Consider the following 15707-nt stretch of genomic DNA (forward strand, 5'->3'; position numbering starts at 1 on the left):
ATAACTAATATTAATGGCAATTTACCTTTTATTGAGGCGCTTCAACTTTAATGGCCACCCCCACGTATTAGATGGCATGTCTCACACACCGTTCAGTTCTCTTTAGTGTTTGCCAATGTTGGAGGTGTTACTGGGGTCTGGCCTGCGACAAAGGTAAACAAAATGGCTGAAGTATTTGTCAAGGATTGTTGAAATAATCACTGGGCTGTTCGCCACCTTGGTTACGTTACCGAAAGGCAGAAGAGCCGAGACTACGGTGTTGTGCAGACAGCGCTATGGTGATGCTAGCTAGCTAGGAGAGATGGAGCGCGATGGTGATGCTAGCACTAAGGCTGCTCGGCCGACCTGCCATGATGAGGCTAGAACTCAACGCTACGTAACATTATGTCGCCTGCGACGTTTTTTACACGTCTTTTTCTGTGGTCCTCAAACTGCATGTCTGTTTTGGGGCGCTGCCACGCTAAGGAAATGTGGCTTTTCTCCATGGAAATGTTAGCTTCTGGCTAAATTGGACCAGGTGAAGCAGTCAAGCCTGCTACTGTAGGCTGCAAATATGTGTGTACAAATTAGGGCTGGGCGATATGGTCTTTTTTTTTTAAATATCTCGATATGTTTAGGCCATATCGCGATACACGATATATATTTCGATATTTTGCCTTGGCCTTGAATGAACACTTGATGCATATAGTCACAGCAGTATGATGATTTTGTATGTCTACATTCAAACATTCTTGTCACATACTGCATTAATACTTACTACTTTTAAACTTTCATGCTGAAATCACAACTAAGTCAATTGACCAAAACTATTTATTAAACAGTTATTAACCAATGGCACAAACATTCATGTCATTTCCAAAACAAAAAGTGCAAGATTGTCATAGACATTTTAAGTGTCAAATAAAAATGAGCTGCATTATGGGAAATCAAATAGTGTTCGTCCTTCGCTATGTGGTAGGTTACTACTGGCGTTATTAAATTCTGTTGACTATTTTTTTCATGCGGTGTTGATCTGGAAATGTTTGCCTCGGCATTTTGATGGTGTGGGCGTGTGGCACCAAATGGAGATGTTGATATGCGGAGTAAGCACTCTCCATTCTCTAGTGGGTGACTTTTCAAATGATGTTACATATTAGCAGTAATGCTACTTTTGGTAGCAACGCTTTTGCCGCATGCTTGACAAATAACGGTTGTCTGTTCGACATATTCCCACTTGAAGCCAAACCACCGCCAGGCGATGGACCCCCTGCTTTTTTTCTTGGGAATTACTTCTTCCTTCATTCGCACCTTCTCGTATTACCGCTCAAACGTCTCTGCTAGCATCACAGCTAACGTTACCCATGCTGCTACCTCTCTGCTCGGCGAGGGCGTATACGTATGTGACGTATGTAAGAAGGTGTGCTTGTCTGTGAGAAGGAGAGACAGGAAAGAGCGAGGAGAGCCTGTAGTGTAATGCCCGCAGCTAAAAGCAACTGCGTGAGAATGTATACTCGAATATCACGATATAGAAATTTTCTATCGCACGACAAACCCGCAATATATCGTGTATAATGATATATCGCCCAGCCCTAGTCCAAATGTAATACACATGTTATGATGCAAATGAAGTGCATGGAAATGCAGTGATTGTTCTTGATTTTGACATGCAGTCCAACTTTAAGGAACTTAAGTTTATAAATGCATATCTGATGGATGCATTATAGAGCTGTGGTTCTCAAATGGGGGTACGCGTACCCCTGGGGGTACTTGAAGGTATGCCAAGGGCTACGTGAGATTTTTTAAAATATTCTTAAAAATTGCAACAATTCAAAAATCCTTTATAAATATATTTATTGTATAATACTTCAACAAAATATGAATGTAAGTTCATAAACTGTGACAGTAAATGCAACAAGTGTTGACAGCTAGATTTTTTGTGGACATGTTCCATAAATATTGATGTTAAAGATTTATTTTTTTGTGAAGAGATGTTTAGAATTAAGTTGATGAATCCAGACGGATCTCTATTACAATCCCCAAATAGGGCACTTTAATTTGCTGATTACTTCTATGTGTAGAAATCTTTATTTATAATGAAATTATTATTTTTCAACAAGTTTTTAGTAAATTTTATATCTTTTTTTCCAAATAGTTCTAAGAAGACCACTACAAATGAGCAATATTTTGCACTGTTATACAATTTAATAAATCAGAAACTGATGACATAGTGCTGTATTTTACTTCATCTATTTTTTTCAACAAAAAATGCTTTGCTCTGACTAGGGGGTACTTGAATTAAAAATTTTTTCACAGGGGGTACATTACTGAAAAAAGGTTAGAACCACTGTTATAGAGGATTATAGGGGCTGTCAAACGTTTGAATATTTAACACAATTGATATGATTGATCAAAGTTTGTTGATAGGTAAATCAAAATGAATTGCAGGAAAATGTACTTTTTTTGTCACTGATAGGAAGGGATGGGAATTGATAAGAATGTTCCTGTTCCAATTCCACTTTCCATTCTTCTGAAAGACTTGGTTCCTTAATAGTTCTCTTGTCAATTCTTATTTGGAAAAAAAAGAAAGAGAAAAAGTGGTAAATAGGTTATACTTGTATAACTATAACTATATAATTGTCTACCTTCAAGGTGGGGCTGGGTGATATGGCCTTTTTTTAATATCTTGATATTTTTAGGCCATATCGTGTGATACTTGATATATATCCTGATATTTTGCTTTGGCCTTGAATGAACACTTGATGCATATAATCACAGTAGTATGATGATTCTATGTGTCTACATTAAAACATTCTTGTTAATACTTCATTAATATATGCTCATTTTAAACTTTCATGCAGAGAAGGAAATCACAACTAAGTCAATTGACCAAAACTGTATTTATTAAACAGTTATTAAGGAGTGGCACAAACATTCATGTCATTTCAAAACAGAAAGTGCAAGATTGTCAGAGACATTTTAAGTGTCAAATAAAAATGAGCTGCGTAGTAGGACATCAAATAATGTTTGTCCTTCGCTATGTGGTAGGTTACTAAGGACGTTATTAAATTCTGTTGTTGACTATTTTTGATCTGGAAATGTTTGCGTCGAATGGAGATGTTCACATGCAGAGTATGCACTCTTCATTCTCTAGTGGGTGACTTTTCCAATGATGCTACATATTAGCAGTAAGGCTACTTTTGGTAGCAACGCTTTGCCGCATGCTTGACAAATTGACATTAATACATATACCTATCATTTGAGACAAGTATTTTAGCATTGGTATACTTTAATTTGATTTTAAACCATGTAACATACAAAACAAATGTATACATACAAAAAATGCTTCAAAGTAAGTGAATACCTGTACAATTGAACATAAAAACGGTACATATTGCTTAACAATAATGTTTCATACATTACAAATTTCAGTAGACACTGTGTTATAAGAGGAAGTAAAAAATAAAATAAAGAACACTTTGGCCAAAAATGGCTGACAACTGTCAAAATATCGAATAATGCGGAAAAATGGAAATACAACAAAAACTGCATTACAGTTTAGAATCTGTACACAATATGGTATAAAAACATATTTACATGAACAAAACAATGTGTTGATGTCACAGCAGGTCTTGGGTATTTTTTTTTAATATATTTTTTTGTTATTTTGTCTTAACTTAGCTAATCGTTAAAGCCATATCTCAAGAATTCTCTGATAGATTTTCCTCCAATTTGGCACAAACTGAAATTATGATTATTATATTTTTTAAGGTCAAGTGCACTGTAATCTCGCATTCTATTTTCAAAGTATTTAACTTAAGTAACTAAAAAGTAAATAAATAGTAAAATACTCTGAGGGATTTTTCTCAAATGTGGCAAAACCTCAAATTTTTATTAGAGAACTAACTGATTAAGTGTGACTTTGCGTATTCTGAACGAGGGAGACATTGTTCATCTCTTAGCTATCACTAGCATCAGAGCCATCTTCCCAAGTGCTTTTATCCTCTGTTTCCATGGAAATATTGGCACCATTTTGGCAGCGACACAAATCAGTACAGGACAGTCTTGCAGACATACAGGAACATCTTCCTGTCTCACATTTGTTCTGCTTGCAGCTGCAGTGGACTACCTTTAACACACTATCAGGGGCAGGATTTGTAGTCATCCATGTAACTATTATTCATCCGTCCTCAATGTGCCATCCATTTACATTGGGTGAAGGAGCAGACATAATACCTTTTGAGATAATCTCATTATTGCAGCCTAGTAGTTTGCCCTTTTGCAGTGTTGGTGCAGGGCATCACTTGTAGGGGACATTGAGAGTTCTGGCAAAGCTGATGATGCCATGCAGAGTGCTCTGTACCTTGCAGCGTTGACATTTTCTGCAGATGATTGGCCATACAGGTGGCACACATATTTCCTCAGCACATCAAATGTTGATTGGTCCAATTCAAAACTGCTTCCCAGATGTATAAATGCAGACAGGTACGCCATTCGTATGGTGAGTAGTTCCAAGACCTGACAGTGTCTCCTCCTCAAAGTAAATATTGTCCCACACCAGTAATGTAGGAGTTTTCTTCGAGAATCCAACCGGGCTTTTGTCTCTGCCCTCTAGTAGTTGTATATGGGCAGGGCTAGTGTCTAGACTGACCACTGTGTCTCATGAAGAAAAACACCAGTTGGGGAAAGTCCAGAGTCAGTCCTCTCTTTAATTGATCCTGCCTGCAACATAAGAACACAGGGAAAGAGAAGCACAAAGGTGTAAATAAAGATATATTCACATTGAAAATTATTAGTAGTATAAATATATTATCATAGCCTTTTTTCAAATTATTTATTATTCTTTTGATATTTTCCAGCATAAAAGTGTTATACATCGCTGACAAAAAAAGTTTCTGTCGTTTGAAGCATCACAATCTTCATGTTCTTGCATCTTATTTAAAAACATTCGCCGTAGCTCCTTCATTCTCAGCACGTCCTGATTAACAATTATCCTTTGGCAGATGATCAACTCGCAGAATATGTTGTAGCTGGCATCAAAGGTTGGTTCACTTCTGAAAAGAAAAATACACACACACACACACACACACACACACACACACACACATTAAACAGCCTTTAAGAGTGCATCTAAAACAAAGGTAATATCATGGAAAAGTCAAATTTATAAAAGCAAAACTTTTATTTATTCTATATTAATTTCAAAGATAGAATATAATAGAAATTACTTTATTGATCCCTGGGGGATCAATAAAGTATTTCATAATTCATAGTTATTGACACTGTATCTGTCATGCATCTATAATCCATCCATCCATTTCCTACCGATTGTGTGTGTGTGTAATCTTTTAGGATTACACACACACAATGGCAGATCTAACTCTACTTGAGTTAGATCTGTTGCCTAAATCTAACTCAAGTAAAGCAGATAGAACTAGATGTTTCAATCCCTTCGGTAAGTAGGAACAGTCTTGACGGTAGCAGTCGGTGTGGAGTGGTGAAAAGGAGGGTATGTATGTCATTGGGGTCTTCAGGTGGGCACCCTGCTTCATCGACGTTTCGTTGATTTGAAGCCCACGACGTCTCCAGAGGGCTCAACGGTGTGCCTAGCGTCCCAGGTACACCCGCCTCCATGCCATACCCTCCACATCCTGTTGGACTATGCATGGCAGGGTCGTCCTTTTCCCTGAGTCAGGCCTAAGCCTGACCGCATACCATTGTCTCTTATCTTACTGCCCAGTTGGGGTCCTTGCGCTTAATCCAGAGCCAGTTGCTGGCTTTTTCAGCAGCATTTGACATGGATTTGATAGTCTGTTGGAGGGAGCGTCCTTTCAACCCCATTTTCCTCAACAGACTGATGGTAGATGTGGCAATAAATCCCATGCATCCCACCTCTACTGGGAAAATGTTGGTCTTCCAGCCGTTCTGGGATGCTTCAGCTGCCAGGTCAGAATATTTGTTTCTCTTCCTCTCATAAGCCTCTTCAACCCCTTCTTCCCATGGTACTGTCAGCTCCACGACATAAGCCAGCTTTGCTGATGGAGACCACAGGACCATGTCTGGCCGGAGTGTTGTAGCCATTATTTCTGGGGGAAACACAAGCTTTTTATCAAGGTCTACTTCCAATTTCCAATCCCGAGCCGACTGCAGGATGCTTGCATTATTTGGTGTCGTTTGACACTTTTGATGTTGGCCAGCTGGTACAAAATGTGTGAAATGGACCTTTCCTGCTGGTGTTTGTGGGAGATTGTTTGTGGTGGTTCGCCTGTGTTCCAGTGTTTTTGCAAGCTCTCTAAGTACTTGGTTATGCCGCCAAGTATAGCGTCCTTGGGTGAGACTTATAGTACACCCTGATAGGATATGTCTTAGAGATGCAGGTACTTGACACAGGGAACAGGCGGGATCTTCTCCGTACCAGGTTTTCAGATTTAGGGGGGACGGTAGCAGGTCGTACGTGGCTCTGATTATAAAACTCCGCCGTGCTCCCTCCATCTGCCAGATGTCATACCAGTTGAGCTTTTTCTTCTCCAGCAGGTCCATCTCCCCTGCTTGGCCATTGAGACGGCTTTAGCATGTCGCTCTCCCTCCTCCTGTCTCCTGACTTCCTCTACTACTAGCCGTCTCTTCTGCTCTGATGTTGCTTTGTGCCATCGGGGAGTTTTTGGGACGAGTCCGAGTCCTGCTCTCCCATGCTGTACGTGCCCAACCACATCTCTGAATTGAAGAGCAGACTTTGCACTCTGAACAGCTTCTGATGGAATCCACTTCCTTCCCGCTGTTACTCTGGGGGCCGCTGTTCGAATGACTGTATCCTCAGTTTCGGTTAGCGTCATGACCAGCCTTGCTTTGGTGCATTTGAATTCTTCCACCAGTCCCGAGATTGGTAATTCCAATTTGCCATGCCCATATAGTCCGATGGAACTGAAGCATCTTAGAATTCCAAGCCACTGTTTTAGCTGCGTGCTTATCACACGTTCCAATTTTTCAACCTTGGTGATGGGGATTTCTTACACAGTTAAAGGCCACAAAAGTCTTGGGAGTATGCCAAATTGAAAACACCACAACTTGAGTTTTCCTGGCAACAAGGTTTTATTGATGCGATCCATGTAAGTGATTGTATTCTTTTTTAGTTGCTCAAACTGCTCTGTGTCTTTGAGCCTTGCGTCGTACCACCTTCCCAAGCTCTTTACTGGCATTTCGGAAACAGTTGGTACTGGTGTTCCGCTGACATGAAATCTCTGGTGTGTGACTTGGCCTTTCTCAATGGAGATACTTCTGCACTTGCTGGGCTTTAACTTCATCCGTGCCCATGTTATATTTGAATGAAGTTTCTCCAGCAGTCTCTTGGTGCAGGGGACAGTTGTTGTGAGTGTTGTTATATCGTCCATATAGGCTCGAATTGGTGGTAATCTCTGACCACATTGTAGTCGTTCTCCACCAACCACCCATTTCGAGGCTCTAATAATGATCTCCATTGCCATCGTAAAGGCCAATGGGGAGATGGTGCACCCAGCCATGATGCCTACTTCCAGAGATTGCCACGCAGTGGTGAATCCTGATGTTGTAAGGCAAAATTGCAAATCCTGGAAATAGCGTTTTACAAGATTTGTGATTGTAGTTGGTACTTGGAAGAATTCAAAGGCAGTCCACAGCAATGAATGAGGGACTGATCCATAAGCGTTGGCCAGATCAAGGAACAAGACATGAAGATCTTTTTCTTCTTTTTTCGCAGTCTGGATTTGATGCCATATGATGCTGTTATGTTCGAGGCATCCAGAGAAGCCTGCTATACCAGCCTTTTGGATCGATGTATCAATGAAGTGGTTTTGCTTCAGATACTTTGTTAGTCGCTGTGCCAATATGCTGAAGAAAATCTTGCCTTCGATGTTCAGAAGGTTTATTTGGCGAAACTGTTCAATGGTGGTCGAGTTCTTTTCTTTTGGGATAAGCACTCCTCCCGCTCTTCGCCAGGCTTTCGGGATGATCTGCTTGTCCCACACCACTCTCATGTTTTTCCACAGGAATTTCAGAACCTCTCTAGCGTTCTTGTAGACACTATACGAAACACCATTAGGGCCTGGTGCAGATGCCGATCTTGCCTTTTTTACTGCCTGTTTCACCTCGCTCAGCTTGGGAGGGCTGACATCAACCTGATATTGTGCGGGTGATATAGGAGGGATGTCAGTGGGGACAATGATCGGTTCATGTTTTTTCTCATCAGTATAGATGGTTCTCAGATATTCTTCAACCTGGTCTTTTGATGTTTTCAGAAATCCACTCTTTTCTTTTGTGAAAATCTCTTTCACAAATTTAAAGGGGTCTTTGTAGAAGTCGGTTCTGGCTTTTTCTTTCTTCTTCCGATGCATCCTTAGGCTTTCCGCTCGACGGAGTTTTGAGAGCCTCTGTTTTAGTTCTTCTTGAAGGAGGTCGATGCCTTCGCTTTCTTCTGCTGTCGCCTTTCTCCATAACTTCCTTAGCTGTCGCCTTTCTTTTACAAGTAGATGGATTTCTTGAAGCCGACGAGATTTGGGGGTGGGAAGCATGTCTTTCTGACTTGTTCCTTCACTCCACATTTCTTCTCTCCGTAGCTGTAGATTAGGTCACCCATCTTCTCCAGCTTCGTTTCGGCTGATCCTTTGATGTTGCGTAGGATAAGGCTTAAGTCTATGTTGATGGTTTCCCACTCCTTGCTGTTAGACTTCGGCCATTTCACCTAAAAATAAGGCAACATTTTCTAAGCAATTTTATTTAGTTTAGTCAACTAATTGGTATTTTGAGTAAGTAGAATTTAATAATGTGCATCTCGATTTATGCAAAAAGATTAAGTTGCGTTTACAGAAAAAGCCAAGAAATTGAGTAAAATCAATGTAAAAAACATCAGCATATTAAACACACAAGACTTAATTAAAATAAGTAACATATAAATGAAAAAATAATTGTTATACTCAATTTAATTAATTTTGACTAACTTACCCTTTCTTTGTTTTGAAAATGGAAAAATTACCTAGAATAATAAAAAAATAAAAACATATCAAATTCCAACCTTTATTAAATCATTACTATATAAAAACAGTGTCAATGAGCTGGACAGTATGAACAGTCAACATCCATATTTAGTGCATAGAATGCATGACCTCAACTTTTTAAAGTGCTGTATAGAACACCTTCACAGTAGTTGTTTTTTTTTAACCGTATGCATATTAATAAAACATTTTCTCAAGCCATATCCAAACCGTATCAATAAGATGGACATTATTAACAGTCAAGAACATCAGTATTTAGTGCATAAAAGAATGCATGACCTCAGCATCTCATGTTTTACATTCACAGTACAGTTTCTTGCTAAAACGATTTCACATTAAGACTATCTGTACTTCTGTAACAATTCACAAGCAGAACAACTTCACAGTAGTGTCTTTCAGTGTGTATATTTTGAAAAATGTTAACTTAAAGGGGAACATTATCACAATTTCAGAAGGGTTAAAACCAATAAAAATCAGTTCCCAGTGGCTTATTTTATTTTTTTACATTTTTTTATTTTTATTTTACCCATCCCAGAATATCCCTAAAAAAAGCTTAAAGTGCCTGATTTTCACTATCTGTGAAGCCCAGAATATCCCTAAAAAAAGCTTAAAGTGCCTGATTTTCACTATCTGTGAAGCCATCGTCCATTTTCCTGTGACGTCATCCAGTGGTGCCAATACGGATAGCACAGCGAGATATAGTGACATTAGCTCGGATTGAGACTGATTTCAGCGGCTTAAGCGATTCAACAGATTACGCATGTAGTGAAACGGATGGTTGGAGTATGGAGGCAGATAGCGAAAACGAAATTGAAGAAGAAACTGAAGCTATTGAGCGAAAAGCTATTGGCGCTATTCGACCATGTTTGCCTTTGCATCGCCGGTAAAATTTGCAGACCAACGATCGGAAGTTTCGCATCTTGTGACACTGGATCAATTTAAATCCATTGATTGGTAAGTGTTTGTTTGGCATTAAACGTAGGTGGAGGGAAATGCTGGATGTAAATATAGTTTCAAATATACATACAGCTAGCCTAAATAGTATGTTAGCATCGATTAGCTGGCAGTCATGCCGTGACCAAATATGTCTGATTAGCACATAAGTTAACAACATCAACAAAACACACCTTTGTGATTTAGTTGACCTTATCGTTGGAAATGCATCTGCTTTGAGTGTCGCAGGGTATCGACACAGTCTTGCCATCTCTGTAGTAGCATAGTTTTCGTCGGTAAAGTGTGCGGAACAAACGACTGACCATTTCGTCGGCTTTCCCCACACCCTCGTATTTTGAACAAATTTCATCCAATTTATTGCCATTTTTGCATCTTTGGGCAAGTGGTGCAACTTGATACCCTCCCTGTTAGTGTTGTTACACCCTCCGACAACACACCGACGAGGCATGATGTCTCCAAAGTTCCAGAAAATAGTCGAAAAAACGGAAAATAACAGAGCTGAGATGCGGTGTTTGTAATGTGTTTGAGAAAATGGCGGCTTTATTACCTAGGTGACGTCACGTTCTGACGTCATTGCTCCGAGAGCAATATATAGAAAGGTTTAATTTGCCAAAATTCACCCATTTAGAGTTCGGAAATCTGTTAAAAAATACATGGTCTTTTTTTCTGCAACATCAAGGTATATATTGGCGCTTACATAGGTCTGGTAATAATGTTCCCCTTAAAACAACTCACAGATCCCTCCTTTTGACCAGCTGGAGCTTCACAGTGGGGCAATTTAGTGTGTATAAAACATAAAAAAAACGTAATTTACACACCAGAAACGATGACCTGGAGCTTTGTATAAAACATGAACAGGAAAAACTGTTACAACATTCTGAAGAATTCCACTCAATGTACAATGTATAACAAATTTGAACAGACACAAGAAAATAGCTGACAGTCATGGCTCACTGCCTAAGCTAGAAGCTTGTTTTTGAGAGTCATGAATTTGGGGCTTGGTTTTGGGTGCAGTGTGTCGAGTTCCACACAAAGTCTTTAAAATACCTCAAATGTTTTGGAAAGTTTGGATGGATACTCCAGATTAAGTGCATACGTCAACCCCAGAAGTAGGCAGCATGCTTTGGCCAGGTTTCCAAGATGAGTAAGGACTGGTACTCCCTCAATGATGATTCCTACTGCATTTGGCTCACGACAGATGTAGATGCTCATATTCTTCATTTTCAGGTCCTCATGAACAGTGGTCTCTGCAGTTATCTTTGAGATACAAAAACAGTAATTAAAAAAACAAACATCTAATTTTATATTTAGTATAAGTTGTGTGATTTTTAATTCAGATAATGATTACTTTTGTGAAACCATTTTGAAAACTTTTGAATTCTAATTTGAGATATTGTACATTAAACTTAGTACAAGAGATGAAATTCCAGCCACATGCTTTTTATTGGCATTTTTATTTGCATATAAAAAACCTGAAAAGAACCACCAGAAATTAAAACAAATAAACAAACAGTAATGTGTTATGTATATATATATATAGTAAATGTTTTAAAGGCCGACTGAAATAAGATTTTCTTATTTAAATGGGGATAGCAGGTCCATTCTATGTGTCATACTTGATCATTTCGCGATATTGTCATATTTTTGCTGAAAGGATTTAGTAGAGAACATCCACGATAAAGTCCGCAACTTTCGGTGCTAAGAGAAATGCCCTCCCCCTACCGGAAGTCGCAGACGATGACGTCACATGTTGATGGCTTCACATTGTTTTTAATGGGAGCCTCCAACAAAAAGTGCTATTCGGACCGAGAAAACGAAAATTTCCCTATTAATTTGAGCGAGGATGAAAGATTCGTGTTTGAGGATAATGATAGCGACGGACTAGAAAAAAAAAAAAAAAAAATTAAGTTTAAGGTTTTAGACACATTTAATAGGATAATTATGGGAAATCCCTTGTCTTTCTATTGTGTTGCTAGTGTTTTAGTGAGTTAAATAGTACCTGATAGTTGAAAGGGTGTCTCCACGGGTGTCTTGACATGGAGTGTCTCAGGGGAGTCGACGGCAGCTATGGACGTCACAAGCTCAGCGTTTCTCCGGTAAGAAGCGACTTTTTAACCACAATTTTCTCACCGAAACCTGCTGGTTGACATTCCGTCTTGATTCATGTTTGCTTGACCGCGCTCTAATCCATATTAATGTTTCACCTCCAGGAATTTTAAACAAGTAATCACCGTGTGTTTGTGTGGCTAAAGGCTAAAGCTTCCCAATTCCATCTTTCTACTGTGACTTCTCCAATATTAATTGAACAAATTGCAAAAGATTCAGCAACACAGATCTCAAAAATACTGTGTAATTATGCCGTTAAAGCAGACGACATTTAGGTGTGTGTGTGCAGCGCTCATACTTCCTAAAAACCCGTGACGTCTTGCGTACACAACGTCATCATTACACGACGTTTCCAGGACGAAACGCCCGGGAAATTTAAAATTGTAATTTAGTAAACTAAAAAGGCTGTATCGGCATGTGTTGCAATGTTAATATTTCATCATTGATATATAAACTATCAGACTGCGTGGTGGGTAGTAGTGGGTTTCAGTAGGCCTTTAATGCTTTTTTAAGGGGATTATTTTTTGTTTGCATTGTTTTTTTTAGGGCAAACAAGACAAGACAGAAAGGCATCACTCTGTGGTGCTGTGCTAATCGGCTATCCTGGGGCTCCTGCCAACTAGAATAGAATAGAATAGAGTTTTATTGTCATTATTGCAATGAACAGGTTCAAAGAACAACGAAATTGGAGCAGCTCCTCCTAAGGTGCATATACAATATGGTAGTATAAATAGTAAAAAGAAAAAGATAGAGATGACAGATGTATCTATGTATATGTATATATATCCACACAGATGCATATCTGCATGCATATGAATATATATACACACATACATATAACATTATTGCACATTGTAGTCCGAAAAAATTGAAAAAAAATTTAAACATTACACATGAGGACATGATGGACATATTGTGCTCACTCAGTGCCTGTTTAATGCTACTATGGCTCTTGGGTAAAAGCTGTTTTTTTAGTCTATTGGTGCTCGCTTTTAGCACCCTGTAGCGTCTGCCTGAGGGTAGCAGTTCCAAGTGGCTGTGCCCAGGGTGGAATGGGTCTTTCAGGATGCTCTGTGCTTTCCTGAGACAGCGGAAGCTGTACAGGTCAGCCAGGGGGGGGGATGGGGGCATCCGATTAACTTCTGGGCGGTCTTTATGACTCTCTGGAGCGCCGTTCTCTCTAGCTGCATGTTCGACCTCCACCTGACAACTGCTGGTTCAGTCAGTTCACATAAAATTAAACCCAAATTAAGCTTTTACATCAGACTGGTCCAAACCTGCTTTTAAACAATACTTGCACAGTAGTCAGAGATGAGCTCCTGTCCACTCTCTCCCATGTACTCCATGAGGCATCTCAGAGTCACATCTCTCTTCATCACTGCGAGGCACTTGGGTCCTAGAGTTAAAAGAAATATAAATCAATTAATTTTGTTGGCACTTTTACTCCAAATCTGTGATACCGTTATTAGAGCATGATTACAGATTCAGTTTTAAACTTTTAAACCACTTTTAAACCACCTGTATCAGTTCCATCAACAAGTTCTTGATGCGCTGACCAGTCACTCCTCCTTTTGCACTGAAGAGCTCCAGGAGTTCTGGAGTGTACTTGTCCAGTTGGGACATAAATGTTGATTCCAGTGGAACAGCAGTGCACCTTCGGAACTCTTCATTCATCCGTAAGACAGCAAATGTTGACCGTTACTGATATTAAGGGGTTTTAGTATACATTTTCAGGCAAAAAGTGAGACTAGTATGTCATGTCCAAGTCACAATGGAAACTTGGTCAGGAAAATTAGAATGATTAATCAACTTTTAATGCAAGCCAGTGAAGCAGCTTTAATGTGGCTGCTTATAAACTGAAGAACATCAGTCAGAGCAGGAATCAGGATCTGCACATGTATTCCCGATGAGGGACAGTCAGTAAACAGGCTGTCAGAAGCGCTCAGTCTCTTGCAGTAGGTCGTTAAATATGCAAATGAGGGTAAAATCTCCGTCAAATTTACCCAAATAAACGGCGGTTTTCAACGACCAAAACAAACGTAAATATTCAGCAGTGTGATAGCAATGATATTGTTTCGTTCATATAAAGTTTAAGACAAAATAACTAATACTTACTTCACCAACAGACAGAGAGTATCACAACCCATCTCACCAGCACAACAGCTTCCCAAGTTTTGCTCGGAAAGTAAATAAGCTACGTGACTACAGTGTCTTCGTGTACTATTAATTAAAGTCACCCCCTACAACAGGTGACGCGGAACCTTGACAACACCTGTTCAAAATAACGCTAAATTCAGTCATTCAACTTAAACATGACTAGTAGAAATGATACAGATAGCAGTAATGAAAATAGTAATCGATTTCAAGATATCTTAAGATGTAGTGCTTTCAATGTGTGCAACTTAAATTCGCTATTCGCCCGTGATATTAAACCTACAACAATCGATGTCTTTTTTTTTTTTTTTTGCGGTGGCGCTGAAAATCCAGCAGTGACAGCCTACATTGCCAAACACCACATTGAAGCGTCTGCCAGTCACTATATCTTTAAAATATTAAACTACCAAGCAAAGAAAACGCTAATTATAAACTGCACATGTATAAACAATGTTTGGTTGAAGTTAATGAGCTGTTGGCGGTAAGAGCACATTCGAAATGGCGGTCGGCAGGAAAAGTAGCAAATAAAATATAACGTTGAACCATGCTTTTGAAAATGTATACATTATATCCTGGCAAATACTGACTTTTAACAATATAAATTGTTACTTGCATTAGTTCGGTAAAGTGTTTTACTTGGGGCTTGGGCTCCGTGAAACAACGTGTGTGGGCTTGTTCTTCCACAGCTGCAGGTGGGCGGGTCCTGACGTTTTAGGTCTGATATAAACGTTTGGACTGAGTTTTGGTAAATCAATTTATGTTGTAAGTCCAATAAAATTAATTTTAGCACATAAAAAAGTAAGTTACAAAAATATTCACACTTTTTACTTATAGACAACTTAAAAACTATAGAAATAAAAATAAATTGATTTATTGGGTTAAATATACTTTTAAAAATAAAGTAAAATGGACAATACCACTGAAAGAGTTTTTACAGTGTATAATTGATAATGCATTTTAATAACTCACACTTCTCCATCTGCAGTTCCAGTAACTGTTACATCAGACTTTGTCATTAAGCTTGTGTACTGTCTGTAACAGGACTTGTGGTACCGCACTTCCATGGCCCCACAGTCTCTGTCCTCAATATGCAAGAGAATGCTACTGTCTTGCTTTATCCTGGCAGCGTTCATCAACTGGCCTAAAAATAAAATATGTTTAAATGGGCAGCACGGTGGTACAGGGGTTAGGGTGTCTGCCTCACAATACGAAGGTCCTGAGTAGTCCTGAGTTCAATCCCGGGCTCGGGATCTTTCTGCTTTCTGTGTGGAGTTTGCATGTCCTCCCCGTGACTGTGTGGGTTCCCTCCGGGTACTCCGGCTTCCTCCCACCTCCAAAGACATGCACCTTAGGATAGGTTGATTGGCAACACTAAATGTTCCCTAGTGTGTGAATGTTGTCTTTCTATCTGTGTTGGCCCTGTGATGAGGTTGCGACTTGTCCAGGGTGTACCCCGCCTTCCGCCCGATTGTAGCTGAGATAGGCTTCAGCGCC

The 15707-nt window shown here is 39.4% G+C and overlaps 1 protein-coding gene and 1 long non-coding RNA gene across 5 annotated transcripts in view; one reads left to right on the forward strand and one right to left on the reverse strand.

The window, feature by feature from the left end:
- The first annotated feature begins 26 nt into the window (after positions 1–26).
- Positions 27–15707, forward strand: part of stau2 (staufen double-stranded RNA binding protein 2) — a 315345-nt gene continuing 299664 nt past the window's right edge. For all 4 annotated transcript variants that reach the window (XR_009809837.1, XM_061922079.1, XM_061922081.1 and 1 more), the window contains exon 1: positions 27–153. The gene's annotated coding sequence lies outside the window, so the exon portion shown is untranslated. The remainder of the gene's footprint in view (positions 154–15707) is intronic.
- On the reverse strand, positions 9008–12075 carry LOC133569620 (uncharacterized). The gene is made up of 2 exons (XR_009809838.1): positions 11953–12075; positions 9008–11210 (listed from the first exon to the last, which is right to left on the reverse strand). It is a non-coding gene; the product is annotated as an uncharacterized LOC133569620 (long non-coding RNA).

This window comes from Nerophis ophidion, linkage group LG15 (genome assembly GCF_033978795.1).
Source record: "Nerophis ophidion isolate RoL-2023_Sa linkage group LG15, RoL_Noph_v1.0, whole genome shotgun sequence".
Lineage (NCBI taxonomy): Eukaryota > Metazoa > Chordata > Actinopteri > Syngnathiformes > Syngnathidae > Nerophis > Nerophis ophidion.